The 23,453-nt window shown below is 42.1% G+C and overlaps 1 protein-coding gene across 1 annotated transcript in view; it reads left to right on the plus strand.

Annotated features, from left to right (window-relative positions):
- The window catches only part of HDAC9 (histone deacetylase 9), a 511,347-nt gene that overhangs the window by 352,600 nt on the left and 135,294 nt on the right, over positions 1–23,453 (plus strand). The window lies entirely within an intron of this gene.

Here is a 23,453-nt window from a genome sequence, read left to right on the forward strand (position 1 = left end):
GCATCCCCAGCTAAGCTTGCCCCACCACCCCTTTGTCAGCCAGCCCTCACTGCTCAAGCCAGGGAGCAGAGGTGTGGGCCAGCCCTGCTCTCTGGAGCAGACAACACAGCCCAGCCCAGGGCTGGAAAGCATGCTGGGGGACTGTGATTTAACTCAAACCAGGAAGGGGTCTGGGACAGAAGTTTCATAAGGTGGTTTGACCCAAATTGGTTAAGTCTGATACAACATTCAACCAGGTTTACCTTAAACCAGTTTTAGCCATTTTGAAACTGGCTTATGTTCATTGAGTTTCTGTTCTGTTAAAAGTTTAAACCAGCGTCCGATCACTTTAAACTGGTTTATGTGTAACTTCTGTCCCTAGCCACAATGTTCCTAATGAAACATTGGGACAGGTGTCTTTATTCATTTAAAGTGTATCTAACTTTTCTAGTATAAGAGTCAACAACCTTTTAATGGAGTGATAGGTGGATCTAGGATTTTGAAATGGTGGATGCAGATGGTACGGTGCATCAACACAATGTCTACTTTTCTCTAGAAGCTCTAGACACTAGAAGCTTTTAGTGGCCTAAGACTATATTATTCAGTTTCAGATTTAAAAACATACATATATAACTTTATTGGAATGTGCTAATTTACTATATCATATATTATGTATAAAAACACAAGTTAGGCAAAAAATAATCAAAGTGCATTGTTCCATTAGCCCTGTAGTCATTGGAATTAAATGTACATCTCTTTTTCAGATTTGTAAAATAAAATCTAGCCTCCTTGAGCATCTTGACAGTGCAGCTAACACTTCACTGAGTTATTTCCACACCCAAGTTGATGTTCAACTAAGTTAATGTTTCCACACCTGAATTAATGCTTTTAGCGAGAGTTAAAAACAGTCTGCAGGGGTGTGCAGCAGGACTGTTGTCTAAAAAGAAATGCTGCTGCCAGGCAGTTGTTAAACTTTGGATGCACCAGGAATCAAATGGGGTATAACTACATCATTGCACCCCCCCTTGGACTTGCCGTTTAATAGAGTTCAGTCCAAATACAGGCTTCTTCCTCCTCTCACATTGCTGCTATCTCCCTTGCTGCTGATTTGATCCCTGTTGCTAAATTCCCACCGATATTCTGTTTTTGTGCACTAGATAAAATTGTTTCGTGGGCTAGATGCGGACTGTAGTTTGCTGCGCCCTACTAATAAAATGAATAATCAACATTTCTACATCTCACAGATTTGATTAGAAGTTTTTACCTTATGATCTGACATCAGTTTTGTTTACACTTCTGAACTTCTGTGTTCATTCTCAGCTCCTGAATGGGAATTTGCCATCACTGTCTGGAACAGTTTGAATCTGAAAATGATCAGCCAGAATGTGACACTCCATAAGTGCATCCCCACATGTAATACGAAGTTCCATCCACTTACAGCTCCACAGTGCTTCTCTGAAGTAATCTTTCCAAATGCCCTTTCATTCTGTTAGGTTGTTCATTCTTGCTGTTGATTTTCTGATAAACTGTCAATCAGCTCAAATCTGTAAAGTGCTGTGAGCATTCAATCCCACCCCCAGTGGGACCTGAAGGGATCGATGGCTTAGTACCTTGGAGCAGGCAGTCAGTGCTTTCCAAGGTTGGGCTCCTTGCTAGAAACATCACAGTCGTGGCATGTTTCTAATTTTGGATTTTCCACTTCATCTTTTGTGAGCTTCTAAATCATGCTTGTGGGGATGGGTGGGAGCTAAGAGCAACCATATCTTTAATCCATACTTTTAATGTAAGAACAGCAAGAGAGACTGCATCTTGGGGAGATGAAGCCTGCTATACCCAAAGAGCCCCATTTTCACATGACTAAGTAGAAGAGAACAGGTGTTCAAATGAGCTGCTGTAACTGAGGCATCAAGATTTTCTTGAAACCAAGTAAGAAAGAGAGAAAATTATAGCAATATTTCTTAAATATGGAAATCAAAAGTTTGCGCAAGATTCCTAAGAGCTGGAGTAATGGTTATTGCTGATGCTCTTCTCTACATCTTTACCAAAGTGTTTATAGAGCTGAGCAAAGAGTTGTCAGAGCTGAAGGCAATAACATATTATAGATGTTACTTAACCAAGTGCTTTGCATGCCTCTAACATTAGCTCATAAGGCTTATTTTAGGTTCCTCTTTTAATATAAACTAGTAATTTCTTTACTATTTTTTGCTAAATTGGCACAAGGCACCTGTAAACACAAGGGTTGTACGTCTTAGTAGGAAGGTAGGACCTCACGCATGTTTGTTGTTGTTACTTCTAAAAAGTTTGGTTTGTCATAAACACAGACTGAGTCACTGAGGCAAGGTTTGGGGGGTTGTTGGTTTTCGAGCGTTACTAACATTCTTTCTCTTTGTCTGCGAATAAGCATTCTTTTGTTCCTTTGCAACAAATATGGTATATATTGCAACAAATATGGTATGGTATATAACAATACTATAATTTTTTTATGCTATGGTTTATAATAATATAAAATACTAATAATTTTCATAATGGTATGATTTAATAGCATTATTTGATTAATAACAAATGGGAGTGCTGATTCTACTCTTGCAAATGCTTGGGCATGTGCTTAACTTCCTGCACTTAAGTAATCCTGTTAAGTTTCATGTACATAAAGTGGGCCCTAGATTTGGCTCATTGTTAATCGTATGACATCACACCTCTATCTGGCTCTTCACCAATACAGAAATAAGACAAGTTGCCTGCCCTGAGGACCTTACCTTTGAAAGAATGTAGTGGACATTTGGTTAGATGATTGTAATTGCAAATCCACAGGAAAATAGAACTGTTAAAGGGAGAACTGCCTGGGTGATCAATATAGCTTCTCCTCAGCAAGCAGCAGGTGGCTGGCATGCCAGAGAAGAACGAGAGAAGGGGTAACGGTTGGAGAACTTGCAGGCACTGTCCTGTTGACAGCAGGGGATTTGCTCAAAGATGCAAGCGAGTGGTACAACACACTCTGATCCTCTGCTACTTCTTTTGAGCACGTTCTAAGCAAGATAGAGCTGAAACACAAGCCCATGCATGGAAAGCAAGACAAATATTGAAACATTGGACTTTCTAAAATAGCTCTTAAACTAATGACTGAAATGTATGATTTTCAGAATCTTGCTGCATGCTATGGAAACTTATCCTTAAGGTCTACAGCCTGTTTGGTGGGGTTGATCATATGCTTTTAAACCATCCTATCTAGGTCTGTTTCAGACTGATAAAAATGTGGGTTTTTTCTTCTAAAATGCAGCATTTATTTGTTTTTCTAGCAAGCTTCTGAGTGCTCCATAGTAACCGTCCATGGTTCGGAACCACCTCACCACGCCCCCTTCTTCCTTGCACATTGGGCAGCTCCCTTTTCCTTCTCTTTCGTCATGTGCTAGGAAAGCAGCTTGCCTTTTCATGGGGAAAGAAAGTCTAAATTTAACTTAATTACAATAGAAACAGTTTTTAACACCTTCCTCAGCAGAGATATAACTAACAAGCTTTGTGCCCTGCTGGAGAGCAGAGGCTGGGAAGGGTGGGGTCCATTGAGCACTGGAGGGCCAGGATAGGGCCAAAAGGGGCCTCCCCCAGTTACTGTCCCTAATTATGCTACTGCTTCTTAGTTTCCCAAAAAGTGTAAAGGAAGACAGCTATGACAAGATTTACAAACTGTGGACTTGAAATGCACAAACTTCTTGTTATATTTGTCAGTGTCTTGTTAGGAGCTTTGAAATGCTGAGTCTTTAGGATCATAGTGCATTTTGTGTCCTTTGACAGTTTTCTCTTACTGTTGTCTAGGCTTTCAAATTGCATTGGCTTTCAAATTGCATTGGCTTGGCTTGTTCAGCACAGGAATTGTTTTTGACATTTGAATAAGCAGCAAACAGGGCATGCTCTCCCTCCTTGTAGTGAGTGGTATATGAAGTGCCAGATTTCCTGAGACAAGGTTGAGGCACAAAATAGTAGTGGTTTCAAAATTTAAAAAATTAAATTGGATTAATTTGTAGCACACTATAGCTATCTTCCCTCTAAGAAGAAGGGAGGAACAAGAGGGGTAACTTGAGTGTGGTTGAAGTTTTCTTCAGCTTAAGGAGCTAGAAGGAGTTTCAGTAGTTTAAAAAAAAAACACAGTCGGACACATTTTACACAGGATAAGGAAAGATGAAAGTACAAGCCCAACTGGGAAACAACTGTATGAGGAGTGTGTTTTTGGATAGCACAAAATGAAAAATTGTCTGACATAAACGAGGGCTAAATGATCTCAGAGTAAGATGTGACTTCATGGATCAAAGAATAGGAAACTAAATTGTGAAACAAAGAGATAATATCTGGAGGCAGAAAACTATTAGATCAGAGAAGTAATAATCTGAAGCTTTGGCGGTAAGGGACTGTGAAGTACTCTGTGGAAAATAGAAATATGAAAACATTGCAGAAATAATATGAAAGAGAACAGATCTGCCAAGCAGTGAAAGAGAAGTCAGTGAGAAAGATGGTTTGTTACTCTAAGACAGGGGTCAGCAACCCCCGCACGTATGCCGAGCATGGCACGCAATGCCATTTTGCTCGGCACACCACAGCCAGCCCAGGCTCTAAGCAGCTGCTGCCAGCCACAGAGCCCAGGCTGCTCGCAGCAGGCAGCTGGGAGGCTGCAAACAGCTGCTCTGGGCTCTGTGGCACTCCGGCACCTTCCAAGGTAGGCGTGGTTTCTTTGGCACTCCGGCCAACAAACGTTGCCTACCCCTGCTCTAGGAGAATAACGGGAGCCATGATGAATATATTTTGCATCAACTTTTCTTCAATGAGTACCTTGAACTTATTGGATACCAGAGATGACAGAAATTGCAGTTATGTACATAGTGACATAGAGAATAATGGATTTGGAACAAATGTGACTTCAGATGGCTGCAAGGTTTTCTCTGAAGCTGTTTGGCAGTCACCTGAAAAAGCACTTGCTGCAAAAGAATTCAGCTGATTGTGCTCTTGGAAATTCTAGATCAATGGGAAAGTAGTATTAAGACTACAGTACTCCAAGTACTGTAGTCTTAACATGAAAAAATTCTTAAAACAAACAAAAAAAAAAGCAGCTAGATTCCCATCAGCATCCTGGGCTTTTGGCAAGATCAAGCATTTTTGGCACTAAGAGGAGGGTGCCTGGGCTGGCTCCGGCACTCCTGGTACTGGCCTGATCTTGCAGTACCTGCAGGCCTGGTGTCAGTTCCTTGTGGAGGGAACACCTGCTCTCCCCCCACCTTTTTTTAAGGGCCAAAAACAAAAGAGGTTCCCATCAGCCTGTTTGCTCAATGTGGGCCATTTTATAGTCATACTCAGTGTTGCCTGCATTTAATTAACTTTGTAGTTGGTTTCCAGTACTGAGCACATTCTGCTTTTGGCAGCAATTTAATGATAGACAGTGTATTTAGTGAGATTTTCTTGTATGCAGTTTAGATGAGGGGCTTTTTCTCTCCTTATCAAGTGAGAAGAAAAGAGTCATCCTATATTTGAGTAAATACAGTAAAATAAAATTAGCTAACATAGATGCATCTCTAAGTAGAGGAATGATGAGTAGGGAAAATGATGTGCGACTAGATTTTGATACTTTCCTGGCTTACAAACAGTAAGAACTGCAGTGAATATTAAATTAAAGAGGTTAGTCTTCATATGATTATTTGTCTATATTATGAAGCAGTAAGCAGCTGTGAAATGCAATTTTCAGGAGTCCCATTGTGTGAATCACATGCAACAGAGCAAGGTGGGAGTAGACAGGATTCATTTTATTTTAGGAACAGACAATTCTGTTTATCTGAACGAAATAATAACACATTGTTCTTCAGTGTGTGTAGTCAACTGTTTACTTTGACATTTAGATCTGTTTCCTAGTCTAGGCAGGGCCCTTGAGGTTAACCCTTCTGGTTAAGGATGTTGGTGGGATAGTCTTAGCTACTACCACAGATGGTTTTAGGGGCAAGAGATGAATGAAGCCATTCTTGGTCCCAAGAGATTCTGTGCAGGATATTGCCATCTTGCTAGACATGGGGGATTGAACCAGAGACCTCCAGAGCTAAAGCATGAGCTTTTCTTATTTGAGCTTTTGGCTCGCAAACTGGGAGATGCAACAGACTTGTATCCCTTATACAGGTAACTCCCATTAACCAGGATAATAACGGTAGTAATATTACCATTACTCTGTCTCTGTAGAATATAAGAACTGCCATTTACTGGGTCAGACCATAGGTCCATCTTGCTTGGTATCCTGTCACATTGGCAGAGAATGGATTCTGAAAGGGAAAGTGAAGCGAGTATGACCAAAGTTTTTTCCTCTCTTACTTGTAAAACTCCAGTATTTAAGGTCTAGGAAGGATTGAGAGGATGTACCCCTAACTCCCAAGTTCAATAGCTACTGATGCACCTTTTCTCCATGAATTTGTCCAATCACTTTTTTGTACCTGATTAAACTATCAGGTCAGCTTGCGTAACTGCATTCCCTCGTCTTGTGGGAATGAGTTCCATGCTTTAATTGCACACTATGTTAAAAAAACTTCTTTTTGTTAGTTTAAAACATACTACCTGCTACCCTTAGTTCGTGTACTGTGAGAAACAGTGAATAATAAATCCCTATTTATTTTCTCTTCACCATTTTCAGTATTTTGTAAACTAATCATGTATCCCCTCAAGCATGACTTTTCTAAATTGAATAGGCCTATCCTCTTTAGTCTCTTCTAATATGGAAGCCCCTCCACTAATCGTCCTTGTTGCCCTTCTTTATGCCTTCCCTGTCATAAAAAAAGCAATTCATCATTGTCAAGCATTGTTAAAGTGTCCTTAGACCAAAAATAGAAAGAACACTAATCATCCATCCAAAGCTCAGGCTGCAAATGCAGAGCCAGGTGAACACTGCTGTGAGGCTACAGCTGAATGGAGGAAGAATGGGCGTCCATTCATCTCATTAGTCCATCATATGATGCAGATTTGAAGCCAGATGTTTAACCACATGTTGTTTTTATGTTTAATACACACAACCTGTACAAGTATTTTTGTATTGCAAAGCGTGTTGTTGCCTGTATGGTTTTAGTTTAAATATGATTGTATTTTTTTGTTTTTGTATCTGCCTTTGCTGTTTTACAGCTGTTTGGTCTCAGCCTGGTTTATGTGGCTGAACCCCCTCTGTATTCCAGGCTTTGGTGCAGATAGGCCTGGATCTCTGTTGCTTAGTCCAGGCCCAGTACAGGTAGGCCTGGTTCCTCTTTGAGTCCTTTTCTAGCTCTTCTGCCCTAGCAGAGCTGTGGATTGGGATTAGGAATTGGGAGGGGGGGGGGGGGGGGGGGTGCCGCCACAAGTCTCTACCTCAAAGCTACCATGTAGAAGTGGAGATTAGCAGCCTGCAGCTACCCACAGAGCAGCAAAGGGCCCCTTGCTTTGCAGAAGGACCTACACTCTCTAGCCACTCCCCGTGGTGCAATGAACCCAAGGAGCAGCTCATTGAAGTCTCTGGTGTGGGCCCCTGTCCAGCCTGTTTTGCTGAGTGGGCAGGTATAGCGGTACAGGCCTCAGGACTAACCTTTTGGGTGAGCCCCTTCAGTCTCAGATTGCCAGGGAAAGGGGAAATCTTCCCAAAATAGGGTGCAGCCCAGGGAATTTATACACATACCTTTTTGTGGTGCAACACGCCAGAGATCCAGCACGTTGATTAACCGAGTCTGCTCTGCATGAAAGCTGACGTGCTCGGCACTGCGTCGCATACATTTGTATAAACAGCGAAACGTGCATCAGTGCTGGGAAAATGGCAGTGGTACACTTTTGAACTAAAACACCTTCAATGTGTTTTAGTTCAAAAGTGTGCCACCAACATTTTCTCAGAGCTAATGCACATTTCACCGTTTATACAAATGCATGTGAAACAGCAGCAGGCGCTTTCAAAAGCTCCTGGCGCTGCATTGCACACGTCTGAAAATGCCCATATAGACTATACCTTGTAGTAGATAGTGTTTCACATTGCATTTGTTGTGTTCCTTTGTTTCCCTTGCCTTTGTTTTCTGTAATAAATCTGTCCTTTGTGTTTATGCTGCTTGCGAGGAGGGGATTTTGTTTATACAGGACCCCCAACCAAATTCAGTGATCCCAGATTTCTGGGTAGGGGCTCAAGCCACTGTAAAAACTTATTGGGTATTGCAAAATTTGAACCCAGCCCTTGGTGCTGCCAACCGGTGCCCGGCAGAAGGGTTACATACATTAAGTATGAAACATATTTTTGTTAACGTGTTAGACATGTATTATTACCCTTAGTTTGTTTCATTGCTCGCAAAGGTTTTTTATAGGAGAATTCCTAAGAGGCATTTTGTTCCGCTTAGTGAATGGGAGCAGCTCTAACAGAAAGACAGGACCCAGAGAGTCAGGTGGACCGTCACTCTGAAAGTAGCCACTTATGTTCTGAAGGTTGATTAAAGACAACAGTTTTAAAAAAGGAAAGCATGTAAGGAAGGGCTGTTGGTAGTTTTATTTACTGTCTTAAGTAGCATCTGCATAGCCACATACTACTGGGAGACTGAGCAAGGTTTTGTTTACAACTGTGTCTATATTTCTGAAATAATTTAGATTTATAAAAAGCATAGATGATTTCAGCAGATTCAGGTGTACCAATTTCTGGTAGTAAAAGGCAACTTACACATGACTATTGATGGCTGAAGAGTTCTATAGAACTGTCACACTGCTAAGTGTCCCATAATCTTTAATGTATTTATCTTCACAATTTCCTCCTGAGGTGAAGAAGTTTTTATTGATAATTTATAGTGGGTGACCTGAGTGGTTATTTGATCAACATGACGCATACATTCTGTGGCAGATCAGAGAACTGACCCAAGAGTAAGTCCCAAGCTTACCCATATTACTGGAGCTGTCTTTTTTTTTGTTAGTATGTTTTTTGCTCTTTGGAAATTAACTGTTATGCATAATTTATTAATTGGTCATTAATTTTGCCCTAATGTTTAGGCTCCTCTGATATAGTTATATTAATATGGCAGTACACCACGATTGTGCTGCTATATGTGGCCTTTACTCATATTCCTTAAAAAACTAGAAACGTAGGAAGTAAAAAATAACCATAATTTTCTGTTACATGAGTGAAACTAATGTTTTCCTCCTAGCACAGCAAAATTGAAACTGCTGCAGGCCCCACTTTCTGACAACCTACAACATATTATTGCTTCAGGTAAAGGAACTAACGTTACCTTGTTCATTATTGAAACAGCTCATCTGGAATAGTCAGAAATAGAGCACTGGTTCAGGACAACAATGAGCAAAATGAAATATACTCAGGTTAGGTTGTTCAACTGTGTATGAAGACAAGTATGATAAACTTGTCAACATGACAAGGACCAACTCTTTTAAAATCTGTGCTATCTGTGGGCAAAATTAAAACTGCAAATGTTAGAAATCTTTCATTAACACGAAGATTGGCTAGTCTGGTTTATATAATATTTGTATACTGAGCAAAAGGACACTTGGTAACCCCTCGTGTTTCCTGTTTATTCTTTCATAGTTACTGAAAGCAACCAACCCTTTCCTCCCCATAAAATCAGTATAAAGCTTAGCAAAAAATGTGGACAGATTGTCTAGAATATCAGCCTCTCCGGTAATGTCAATGCAATCTGAAATGTTGACTGCAAATATGTGTATTGAAGTTGAGGAGGAAAGAGTGTATTTGATCAAAGTTGGGGAAAGTAGTTTGGTTTGAAATTATAAAAAGTAACAGCCAAAGAATGTTTACCTTTTCCGACAAAATTTGGTCCATGTCTATGTATGAAAATAAAATAACGTAGACTGATGCCCTCAAAATTGACCATGAAGCCGACAAGGTGATTGTTAGAAACGTTGACAATTTTTTTGATCCAGGAGTCCATCCTAGATCCATCCCTGTCTCAGATTTAAAACAAAGTTTAAAGCTTCTACTAGTCTTGCATAAACCAAGAGTCAGATATTTGAAGGGAATATTTATTAGTTATTCTATGAACATTTTAGACCATCTAGATTTTTTTTCTAGAAAAAGCTTCATCCTCTTAGAGACAAATCCTTTTAGAACCTTTTCAGCACAACTTTCAATGGAACTGTGTAATAACGTGATGATATCAAAGACGACTTGAACATTTGGGGCTGTAATACCAATGCTTATCAGTTGATGCAGGTGCAGTAAGAATCAGTTGAGTGGCGAGTCCCAACAATTGATGGTAAAAGTTCTAAAATGCTTTTCCAGCAAGAAGCATTGTGCCACACACAAAAGGCAGAAGTAATGTGAAAACAGTCACTAGACAATGCATTGAATTTGCAGTTTTCACAAACTGTGTTACATAGTGGTATATACGTTCCAGGGAAATGAGAACATAATGGCCAGGTACAGTCATTACACTTTTTCCAGTTTAGGTGGTTGGAAACCAGTGTATACCCATAACAGAGCAGAATTTTGGGGCACATAGACTGCTTTAAAAATGGCAGATCCCAGTCAAAGATAGACCTGGATTGATGTAGTATCAGATTTACTCAGTCTAGGCTAGACCAGTGAATTGAATGTCAGCACTTGGTCCACATGTGAACGAAGGCAGGCCGCTGTCTACCAGCGTCCCAGAGAACATTGCGGGCCCCCCGCTAGCTCCCCTCCCCCTTGCAGGGAGCTACAGCTCAGCCCTGCTCCCTAGCTGGCCCTGCCCCAGCAGGAGAGGTGTTTTTGAGTTACTGGGGGGAGGTGGTGCCAGCTGTGCACTCTGCATTCCTGGCCCAGATCAGCAGGGCAAATTGTGTCCCTCCCCTGCACCAGTTCAGTCTAAACCCCAGGACCATGCACTGGAGCAGCTCCAGGAAGGGCTCACAGGATTCCCGCCCACTCCTCCTCCCCTCCCCCACCCAGCAACCCACGCTGAGTTTGGGGCTGAAGCCATTTCCCATGCAACTGTAAGGGCATCACTGCCCCTGCCTCCCCTAGGGACCAGAGCCCCACAGTTTTGTGCTCTCCTACATCAGTGATTCTGACCCACGGGGTAGTGCCTGTTGTACCGGGGGGGGGGGGGGGGGGGGACGGGACTTTAATTCGAGCAACTCTGAAAGCCGCTCTAACTAAAGTGCCCACAGCGTCATTGTATCAGCATCCCCACACTTCACCCCCACAACCGTTCTGCTTTAACTAAAGCTCATTGATACACGAAACATGGAAGCTGGCTGGAGTGCATTAATTAGATGAATCATGTTTAATCAAGCGTAATTACAGCATATCAGAGCAGCTTTCCCACACATGTACAGGCACCCATAATTCATAAGATAAATACAGTTTTCACTTAGAATTCCACAGTGTTAAAATTGTTCTACCATGTTGCTATCTTTCTGAGCTCTTTGCAACAGAAGAATTGCTCTATTATTTTTTTTTTTTTTTTGTAGTAAAAAAAAAAAGTGAAAAGTAAGAGCTGGCTTCAGGAAAGGTGCTTTGAGTCTATTGAGGGCTGCCTCAAATCTTAAAGAGTTGAGAACAACTGCCATAGATAGATAGTTGAATTCCCAGGTGGGGCCTCTAACAGCAAATGCCCAGCTGAACTGCTGGTCACTAGTTCTTTGCTGTGTTTGGAGGTATTTGAGGCAGTACCTGTCATGACCAGGGTTCCTGGTATTCCCTGATAAAAAAAAAAAAAAAAAAATCACAAATTTTTTGCTAACATTTGCAGATTCTCTGATTTAAAAAGCCAAAATCCATTATTAAAATGAAAGACCACTATATATATAGGTATCAGTTGAACACAATGTTTTCTTGATATGTTTACAATTTAAAGCAATTTGGAAGCCTACCAGCGCCTCAATCACTATAATAAAATAAATTCTAAATGCCTATACATTTTGGTATTTGATTTGGCGTTTTTTATCATGGAAAATCAGAGTTCCCTCTTCCCCCTTACCTCACAGTATACAGGTTCAGGCCCCTTACTCCCAAGCCACAGCCCCCTAGCTCTGCTAGTGCCCCTCCTGCCCCACAGCCTTCCTGGCCCTGCTGGTGCCCTTCAATTCTGCCCCTCACTCCCTCCATAGTCCCCCCACCTCTGCTGGTGCCCCTTACCCCCCCCCACAGCCTTCTGCCCCCCCCAGCCCTGCTGGAGGGGTCCCCAAGCTGCCAGGGCTACGGGCCCAGGAACCCACTGCCCCCCACAGCAGCACCTAAGCCCTGGCTGCTACCCACAGGAGGCAGTAGCTGTTGCAGCAGAGTGGAGCATGGAGCCAGGCTCCCCACCCCACTGCCTGCCTGCTGCGGGCTCAGGTAGGCCCAGCTCCCTACCACTGCGCGCAGTCCTGGGAGAGCAGAGAGGGACCCGTGCCCCCCAGATCAGTGTGTGGGGTAGGGACAGGAGCAAGTGCAGGCTGCCTGCTGCAGGCTTGGGCTCCTTGCCTCGCTGCCGTCCCCTGGGGTCTTTGCAGCCTAGCAGGTACAACCCGGAGCTGCAGGGCAGAGCTGGGCTGCGTGGGGAAACTGCTTGCTGCTGTGAGCTCCAGGCTGCCCTGGTGAGGTATCCCTTCTCCGTGTGGCAGTAGCAGAGGTGGCAGCGTGGGGCTGTGCCTCTTGTTGCTGCTGTGCCAGCAGGGGATGCATTGCCAAGGCAGTGCAGAGCCCGTGGCAGCAAGCAGCAGTGCTGGGTTGCACCCGCTGGGCTGTGGTGGCCCCAAGGGGTGAGGGTGGGAGCAGCAGGATGGGGAGCCTGAGCCCACAGCAGGCAGCCCATGTCCTCCCCCACCCTGCACACAGATCTGGGGGGCACAGGCCCCTCTGCCCCCTTGGCAGTGCGCACAGTGGCAGGGGCTTGCCCCCCCCCCAGTCATGGGGGCCTCAGTCTCCCCCCCCCAACCCTGCTCCAGATTTACCTGCTGGGGCTGTTCTCCAGACTGCCTGGCAGCCATGTACATATACATGCACATGGTGCCCCTTACTTGACCATCCTCTTCCCTCTCCTCCCAGCTCCTTGCAGGCTGGAACTGTGCCAGCCTGCAGACAGCTGCTTGCAAAACTGCAAAATCTGTGGGTTTCTCTGTTAAAATGAAAAATCCTTATTTTCCTTAGGCAAAGGGGAAAATCTGCATTTTTCTCCATTTTCCTGTGGCAAACAGAAAACCTGGATCCCTGGTCATGACTACTAAAAGTGAATGCAATGATTTAGTCCAACTTGGTAAATCCTTGGCAAAGCACTCAGTCTTGAATTAGATATACACAGAATCCAGGCCTTAATCCCATTTTAACTGTGTATAAATCTTAATCCCATTTTGGGATATCAGTTGCTAAAAGTACATGATTTGAATTGTGTATAGGCCCTTTATTGCATGGGCATAGTCATGGGAGAACAGATTATAAAGCATTGATAATATTTGGTTGACTACAACCATAAAGAGTGTAAGACAATTAAATAGTTTAAGGTGCATTTTATTAGAAATGGGCTAAATACAGTTAACATTTTACTTTTATTGTAAGCAGGTTGCTTGTTAACTATAAAATTTGTGTTGTTTGCGTGAGCACTGCCCAAAAGGGGAAAAACATCATTTCCCAGTGGTAAGCAAATTAATCTTGTAAAGGTAAGGATGCTTTTTTTAGAAAAAAGTGTATTATCTGTTCGTGCTACTTATTGTTAAAAACAACTCGAGCAAGCGTGTACCCATTTCCTAGCACTGGTAATTTACTTGCATGGTTTTCTGTATTGTTGCTATTACAAACACATTTATTTTTGATCAGGGTTGGGACTGCTTTTGCTCACCCGTGGTCAGATTAAACATTAGTCATAGCTTAGCACATATTCATTTGTCTCCCAAGATACAGAGAAGTTCCTTACCTTTTGCAGATAAACTACACCTCATGTTCTCTTAATGATGCAGTGCTCGTTTCATGATTTGCTATTAAAGCAGTGCCCACAGAAGTCCTAGCAGAACTTGGGGCAACAGTAAAGAGGATTTGGAAAAGTGTGAGAACATTCATGGCTGTACTAGGAAAAATGGCCATATTTTTACAAGGAGAGAGCTTTCTATGTGATATCTCAGCACATCCATGAATTAACTTTTTTTTTCTTCTTCAAACCACAAACTCAGATTCTGGAATTCAAATGAAACAAAATAAAAGTGAACTGAAACTAGTTAACTTTGCATATATCTGAAGCAAACCTGAAGTTTCCCTGCACCAGCTGCATACAGATGAGACTTGCACTGTCTATACCACAGAGTGTCTTAGGGCTTGGACAGATGTTCAGTTTCTCTAGGGAGAGTCCCTGCTTTCTTTGGAGAACCCATGAGTGTACAGAAGTTTGTAATTTTTCTCCCAGAGTAAAAGTGACCACTTATAACTTGGGAGCAGCCTGAGTGAAGTGGCTTCTCAGAGAATCTCTCTCAGGAGACGGAACGTCTGTGCAGACAGTAGACAGAGCCCTTCTTCAAAATCCTGGTGTGCTTTGCTGCTTCTCCTCTTTGCCCTCCCACAGGGCAAGGGACTATATGTCATTCCTAGCCAAGCAGGGAGCAGAATGCATCCCTTAAATGCTTCAGACTGGAAAAGCCCTGTGCTAAAGCAGTTAGGGGGCATGTTCTGCTCTTAGCTTGTTCCCTGCCTGAATCACACTGCATTTAGGTGCCAAGAAGCATGCAAGCACACCCTCTGCCCAGCCTTAGTTGGACTTAAAGACAACATGGGGGAGGGAAAGCTGGAGGACTCTTCTATGCACAGTACAGATTCTGCTCCCACCTATCTGATCCTGACAATCCCTGCTTACATTCACTTAAAAAAGCCTGCAAAGCTCTCTGCTGAGCTGCCTGCTCTAGAGTCCTGACTCCCCCCAGCCCTCTTGTAAAAATACTCCTGTTTCCTTAGTGTAGACCTGGTCTAAAAGCAGCAGTATAAGTGTACTGGTTCCAAGAAGCAGTAGAAGAATTAACAAGAGCTACAGACTTAGGAAGGAAAAAATATGCTAGATCTCAGCAAAAGATTTTTAGTGGTTGGAGCAATTGGAAATGGAATAGGCTACTGAGGGAGAAAGTTGAGGCAGTATCATAGTTGATGATACTGATGTCTGGTAGTTCAAGAAGTGTTTTCTCTCAGCAGTCTTTTCAGTTACCCTCCCACATGCATTGGCCAACAATAAACCCTAGGATTTGATATGCTGAGGACAATTCCATGAGACTACATTAGTTATAGAGCAGGGCCTCAGCCCCAAATTCAGCTTTTTACTATTCCAAAGTTCAGGTCCATCTTCAAGGTTCTGCAACCCTGTTCTGAGTTAAAAGTTCTAGACATATTACCTGATTTCTGAATTTGCTTCTTACTTGGAGGTAATCTGTTACTATTTAGTAATGCCACAAGTTTTGTCAACTTCCTCCTACCTAGTTTCACTGAGAATATTAAAACACAAATGTTTTAAAATGGGCTCTACTGTGCTTCCACTGATTTCAGGAGAGTCAGTGTTTCACCCAAATTAAGCATTTAATCAATTTCCTTAAATGTAACAGCACATTTAAAGTGAACTGGAAAAGGGCTACTTGTTCTTCTGATGTTATAAGTTTGTATGGGAGAAAAAATTCCAATAGCTCAGGAGTGTCAAACACATTTAGCCCTGCAGACTGGATGAGTGGTGTGGGGTTAGTTGGAGGGCCAGGTTAAGTCCTGCATGCCAAATCTTGCACAGAACAGCCCTCCATGCCAAATCCAGCACATGACCCAGAGCTGCCAGAGTGGGTACTGTGTGCAATATGTCTTGGACCAGGATTGCACTGAACGTGGCACCCACTCCGGTGAGAATCTGCTCCATGCTGGATCCAGCACAGGTCCCAGAGACGCCAGACAGTGCTGTGTGTAATGTGGCTGCAGCATATGGCATGGTCCTGGACTGGCTGCCCAGGACTATGCTGTACATGGTGCCTGCTGTGACCACTCCAGGACAGACACTGTATGTGCATGTCTAACGTGTCCCAGAATGGGTGCGCACTGAATGTGGCATCTGCTCTCGCTGCTCCAGGACAAGCACTATGGGTCCATCTAATGCACCTTGAATGCTGTGGGTCCACTCAAGACTTATGGGCAGCATCAGGGCTGGATGATAAGGCTCCATGGGCTAAATCTAGACCATGGGCCATAGCCTTGACACCCCCACTTCAGCTGCCTTAAATGGAAAGGTTGTCTGAATGAGCACCTCAAGATACGCTCAGCATGTGTGATATAATTCATTCCATATTCTCCTGGAAGTCTGTTCTTTGTATTTCTTTAGCTATATGTATATGCAGGATTTTGTTAGTTTTCAGATGTTGAGTACAAAGGAAGGCACTCTAGGCTATAATTTGAAACTGCCAAAATGTGATGTATAACTCAGTTGGCACCTTCATTCTTCATAGGCTGAGGTGTACGTGCCGACGAGTTCATTGATAGTCTCTGAGTCGGATGCATGAGGGACCATCCCATCCACAGACAGGGCACACTAGCAATGTTGTGAATCTGAACAGCAGATTCTTTGCTCCTCTGATGCTGGTCACCACAAAACTTGATCCAGTCTACCTGGCAGCACCTCGCTTCATCTGTAAACTGGCTTGGCAAACCAGAATGGCATTCTGCATTCTTTTCCCAATTATCCAGAGATTCCCAAGGATGCTAAGTCGTCTTTGCAAGCATCCCAAAGTCTGCCTCTCTTTCTAGACCGTTCTTGAGCTTCAGAGTGCAGTACATTCTTCAGGATCCAGTGATGTGGCATTTGTTTGACATGACAAAGCCCCTGAGTCTTTTCTTACTAGTCAACATTTCCATGGATGACATACCAGCACAAATCTTTTGCAAGACACAGCCTGGAACAATAACAAAATGTCAACTAAAGTGAAAATCCATACTTGAGGCATGTGTTTTATCTCCTCTTTTATATGGCTCAGAAACATGGATGACCTGTGCCAAACATACCAAATGACTAAGCAGCTTTCAGATGCCTGTGTAAAGTTCTTTGAATAAGATGATGCATAATATGGTGTATGTAAAAGTGTTTTTCTCTAGTAGCTTGAATCCTTATAAAAGTATTTTGGAAGGAAGGAAGGAATGTAATTATTTGAAACAAGAAATCTTGCCCTATAACTATGTGGGTTTTTTCAGACTTATGAAAGTTTCTTGATTTCTGTTCATGTTTATTTGGTTTTATTTGTGTTTTATGACCCTAATTGTTTCAGGTTAGGGGCTCTGAGTTTGGGGTTTGAAGAAGGAAAGTTTAAATTCACTGAATTCCTCAGGAGAAATTTTGTACTCGTGAAAGACGGTGGTAAAATTCTTATTAATTTCAGTTGCATTACATTGTCATTAGAAAAATTAAAAAGCCAGGACCCAGGGGTTCTCTTTCCTAGGGGAATGTCCACTTCTATAGACCAAAGAGTCACTTTCGTGTTACCTGCCATTCTGGTCCCAGAAATCTTGCCTTCTTGACTGCCTGACAGCTTCAATAGGAGGGGTAGAGGATGGCTCAGCTCTGCTGAACCCACAAGTTTGGTGGCTAGACCACTCTCCTGGGAAGCAGTGTGTGTATATTCATACTTCCTCTGCTAAGGAGGTTTTAGAAGCTAGGAATCCTACTCTCTGGGCAAGTGCTCTAACCATTATGCTATTAAGCAAATGCTATTAAGCTTCAAACAGTCTTTGGCAAAGTTTTCTTCTGCCCTAAGTGTTTAGGGATTATATGGAGTGTGCTTCCCAGACTGAATTGGATCCCAACAGTGTGTTGGTAGGAGTGAAATATCTATTTTGGCTTGCTTTGAGCATGATCAATAGCTTAGGCCTAGTCCCTGGAGGTCTCTTAAGATAAAATGAAGGGAGATAAGGAATTGAAACTTCTTGGAGGTTTTGTGGCTGCTAAGCAGGGTGGAATTAGAATTGTGTTTAGTTGCCTGAGATGCCTAAAAGCTTTTTAAGTGCCATTTTGCCATCTTGGAGGCAGGAGAGGATATGGGACTTACTTGAAGAATGGATTCTGGTCCACAGAAACTTCTTGAGAAATACAGTAAACAGAGAACCTGAACCAACTTTCCAGGTTTTTTAATATCCAAAACTCCAAGGGGTTTCCTTGGTTTCACAATGTCTTTATTGACCAGTTCTAGGTTGAGGTTCTGATATCTGAATACTTAAGTGGACATAAGAGGCATGTTTGCATGTCTAACACTGCTTTACATTCTGCTTTATCTGCTTTAGAACAGTTTTGAGAGGAAAGAGATTAGAGAGCAGAAGAGGACAGCAGGGAAAAATGGCATGAACTGAGACGCTAAAATAGAGCTCGTACTAGGTCACTTTTTTGTTTTCTATAAATAGCAGTCTTCCATCCACTTCACTCTTACTCATAATAACAAAAGATAATAGAGAGGGGTTGCCAGCACTCTCTCATGACTCCTCTATCTCTTGTCCTGATGGTCTAGGACAAGATCTAGATCTAGAACTTGCCCAGAATCTGGTTCTCTACTTGCAGACCTACGCTGTTCTTGCTCCCCCAAGGGATGTCTGCCTAAGCCATACTGGCTTCCTGACCCCTCTCTTCCTGCCTACACTATCTCCTGTGGACTGCCTTGCTCCCATGTGCTGTCTTCTGACCGCTTGACCTGCTTTTTGCCCTAATTTCCAGATACACCAAGGTTCAGGCCTAATAAATTATTCAGGTAAGACAAAATTTAGGAGAGCCCACATGGTGCTTTGTTGATTTTCAGAGGGTTGGCATCACCTTGCCAGCTAACCTATAGTGGTCCCAAGGTACAACCAATCTGTTATGGCTCCAGTTCATTGACCTGTGTTTTTCTTTTCTCCTTCAGCTAGTCTGACATATCGGCAGTAAGCACATGATTAACTTTAAGTTGTGTATTCTGCTAGGATGTCAACATCTGTTAAACATTGGGTGTTGACTACAACCAAGGAGTGCCAGTGCTCCTGTTGGGGACTTACAGCAGGATGTTCCTGCCTGGAGGGTCTTGTTCCTCTGCTCAGGTTCAGACTCATAGCCATATTTGGGGTCAGGAAGGAATTTTACCTTGTGGTCAGATTGGTATGGACTGTGGGGGGTTTTGCCCTCTCTGTTGTGGGGGGGGGGGCATTGCCCTCTAACTGGTATTTCCAGCATATATTAACAACTTTTTATAGAAGTAGGATATTGACTGCTGTGGTTCCTGTTTTACCTGCGGTAGGTTAGAGTGTATTGTGTTGACTCCGGGTTGACATAGTCTTACAAAGAGTTTAGATCTGGATTTGTATAGGATGGTTTGGATAGGAATGATTCTGCCTTGGTAGGAGGTTGGACTAGATGACCTCTGGAGATCCCTTCAAGCCTTATTTCTCTGTGATTTCTTTCTGTGAAATGCTGTCTTGAATTATGGACTTGCCTTTTAGAAAAACATTTGTCAACACTATTGAGAACATATACAAGCAGGAAAATGCAGTGATAAACCAAAACAGCTGGTTCCAAAAATACACTTTAGGCAACATATGTAGGATATATGAGTAAATCTTTGTTGTAAAGAGAAGTCAGTAGAGACTGTTATGTTTTAGGCTGCTGAAAAATTTGCACAACAAAAGATTTTGTAACCTTTTCTCTGACCAGTTTTCACAGTTCCATTGTATGACATAGACCTTTGACCCTGGACAGAGGTAATTCCCTGGGCTGCACAAGTTACTTTTTCTTTCCATGTGAAATTCTGTTCAGGTTTGGCTGAGAGAATAAATGCTAAATACAGCATTTTTTTCTTCTCTCACTCAAAAAAAAATCAGTGATTTTTCCCCCCCCCACCCCCCCACACACACACAACTGAACATCCTGACCTGGCTCATGGCACTCTACAGAGAAGCAGCAGCAGTGTATGTTGCCCCAGGCAGTGGCATCTTCTAGCTGGCACCATGCATGCCTGTTTGATGTTGCAGAGATAGATGTTGGTTTTTCTGCACCTCCCCTCCCCACGCCCCTCCCAGAGTCAGCACCCACGGCTATCACCCTAGTTGCCCAGCCCTAGTTATACAAATTGGGTGGTGCAAATTTGTGATGAAGGTTCTGGAGTCCTACCATGCTGGTGATGTGTAATGAAGACTTGTTATAGTTGTACCTAAATTAGTTTGGTTTTCTTTTAAAAACAGTGGTAGTATTTTAAGGGACATTTTGTGTATGTGTAATATCCATGTAATATGATAATTTTAATAATGGAACGAACATTAAAGGAGAAGGAAATGCCAAAAATGAAGATTGTAATGTAAGCCTAAATAGGAACTATACTGAAAAAGAACCTGTATTTTGAATGGCCTAGATTAAAACCAAACAGTAATATATTGTTTATATTTAACAAGGAAAGAGGGAATAGAAAGTTCTACCTAATTACAGCTAAATTAATAATGAAATAGAAATCTTAACTCTCACTAATTTCCAGTCTTGATGTCTCAGTCTTAATGTTGTATTAATGCTTTTTTAAATTTAATTACTTTGTATTTATTATTTATTTGTATCCATTTGCAGGAAAAATCAGAGAAGCATTGTAATGAGATTTCTGTACTGCTAATGTGCTTTAGATTCTCCTCAGTGTAGCTGATTGCCTGTAGAGCCACCTCAGCATTGTTAAATCACTTCCAACAGTTTACTCCTAAGACTAGCATCATTAAAGCTCTCTTGGCTTGGAAAGTGCACTGGAAGAAAAATGAATGAAAAAGTCATGTTCCTGTATAAAAAAACAACTTAAAACATGCATAACTTTAAAAATACAAAACAGCTTTTCCTAAGATGTGAATTCTTTATCCTTTCCCTTTGGGGCTATAAAGGTATATATAAACGCTTGTGATCACATAGTTAGACTGCACTATAGATGCTGATTCAGCATAGCATTTTAAAAGCTATTGAAACCAACAGGATTTAAGTATATGCTTAAGTGTTTTGATGAAAAGTGATGGATTTACACACCTACTTTAAAAATTAAGCATATACTTGAGTGCTTTGTGGAATCAAGGCCGTAATGCGTGCCACAGAGGAAAATTAGTTGTAGAAGTCCGACCTTTTGAGTTATTGACTTTATAGAGTAAATGCTATTTTAATATGGTGTTTGATGTGAAAATGTGAAATGTTCATGTTTTTGTGTATGCACTACAAAGATGACTCGGGTATGAGAAACTCCATAGATTACCTTCTATGCACATGCCAAAGGGAGGGGGCTATAGTTAAGTACCTTAATGCTTATTTCTACTGCAAATAAAGTCTGCTTTGTCTTTCAGTCACTGGGCACATATAACTCTTAAAAGTCAACCAGAATTGTGAGTGCTGAGCATTTTAGGAAAACAAGTCACTTTTAGGAACTGAAATCTGTATTTAAGTGCCTCACTTTAGGCCATTATATCCTGTTTTTAGATATGCTCCATGATGATACCCTGTAATACCAGATTTGTTGATTTGATATACTGGATTACTAAACCAACATATGGCATTCTCTGGGTCATCCTTTTTGAAATACAAATATATGTCAAAAACTTTTCTCCATTAGAGAAATGTTGGTCCCACTGGCACACTCATCACACACCTGATGTGTGTACACGTGCACGCACACACGTACGTACGTACGTACATATGTTCCATACATTTAGCACAGTCCACAAAATATTTGAATTAGATGTTCTTTCAGTGTATCAAAGAGCCATTGCTATCTCAACCATTTCAGCTTAAACTTCTCTCTTACTACTGTGGATGCAAGCTGAAATTTGTTCTTGCGGGGCTCATCTATAGTGCACCCTTGGCCTATATAAAGCTTTCAGAATGCACTTCTCAGGGGGCAGGGCCAGAAACTGTGGAGTAGTTGCCCTCAGAGCGTTGCAACCAAAACATCAATTCTGCTGGTTCTTAAACAGAATCTGGGTAACTAACACCAACTCAGTGAATCTTCTTTGCTTAAACTGGTTCATCTGGTCTATCATTTTATTTACAAAGTGATTTTTACATGAAGTGTAGAGTATAGTTGAGTAGCCTTGCACCTTTAAGAAAGAAAGAAAGAAACCAGTGTTTGAAATGGCTTAGTGATTAGCTGAGTCTTAGAAGGACTGAGCATGTGCCGCTGCTGCCTTATTTGTCTGTGTTGGGTAACTAATTACTAACCTGCTGCCATTGCCTCCCCTTGCTCAGAGTTGGAGCACTGTCGGTGTACTTCAACTTTTAGATGTTTGTGGCTAGTCCATACTGTTCATATGGTCTGTTAAAGAGCTATCCTACTTTGAGCAGAACCAGCAGTGTACTATTCAGGGTTAACCAAAATAATTATTTGTAACGTTGGATATCTACTTTTGTATGTATAGATATAATGGTTAGGAAATATAATCTGCATCTTACTGCCTTTTTAAAATATGGTACTGAAAAATCATCTCAGCATTTCATGCACACAATAATTTTAATATTGTTCATCTAGTCTAAAAGCTTCTGTTTTGAGTCTCTGTTTTCTTTAAATACTCAGAGCTGCAGAATAAATTGTTAGTGCTGAGGCTTGTAAGGTGAGGGGTCGTGACGGGGGGGTGTGCGTCAAGAGAGGAGTGTTATCCAAATCCTAACAAGTCAATAGAATAGTTCACGGCAGTTAACTAATATGCTGTACTGCTGAACTTATTTTAAAACTATATCGAGAAGTCTAAAAATGGACACAGTGCTTACAAATGAAAGTGCAAGATAGAACTTCCATTAGCATATCTCTCCCCCTACCCCCACCCCCCAAAAAACCCCACCCCAGTCTGATTGGTTTCAGAAACCACGTCTTCTGAGCTTGCTGTAGGTCCTGAAACTAAAAGGCAGCGGCAACAAGACTCTGGTGCTACAGCCAACTGCAGCGTAGCCAGAGAAACAGGCAACAAAAATAGAACACAGGATTGCTGTGCGTGGGTGAGGCAGAAACCACATTATGAGCAAAACCTTCCAGTATTATTTTAGAACCAATACAGAGCCCTCCTCATTTGCACTCCTTTCACAAAATACTCATCCCAGGCTAGGTGGGGGCAAGGGGGGTACCTGATAAAAAGATGGATAGAAATCAAACATCAAGAAATGTTTCTCTCTCTCGAATCGTGGTTGTTTTCCCTTTCTTATTTCTTTGCTCAAAGCGGCATGCGCGCAGACACAGACATGTGTCTGCAGAGAGGCTTGGCAGTGGGAAAGGGTTAATTACTTTTGTGGATTGGCAGTAGAGAATTGCAGTTCGAAAGACAGGGACTGGACAGCTGTGTTTGCTGTGGTATTTTTAAATGCATTAATACAGGCTCCAATCACTCGGCCATGCTTGACCTATTTTTGGCTCAGGCCAGCCATTGTTCTATTTCTGTTGCCTGTGGGCCACACTGTTGTTGATTCATATGCAAATGAGTTATCACTCGCTTCAGCCAACTTTGCAGAGAGACAGAGCAAGAGAGGGAGAGAGAAAGAAGGGCATAGGGACAGAAACACTTGTCAAGACTGACGGTAATTGAAACTAAA

The sequence above is a fragment of the Alligator sinensis genome, unplaced genomic scaffold (genome assembly GCF_000455745.1).
Source record: "Alligator sinensis unplaced genomic scaffold, ASM45574v1 scaffold123_2, whole genome shotgun sequence".
In the NCBI taxonomy this organism is placed as follows: domain Eukaryota; kingdom Metazoa; phylum Chordata; order Crocodylia; family Alligatoridae; genus Alligator; species Alligator sinensis.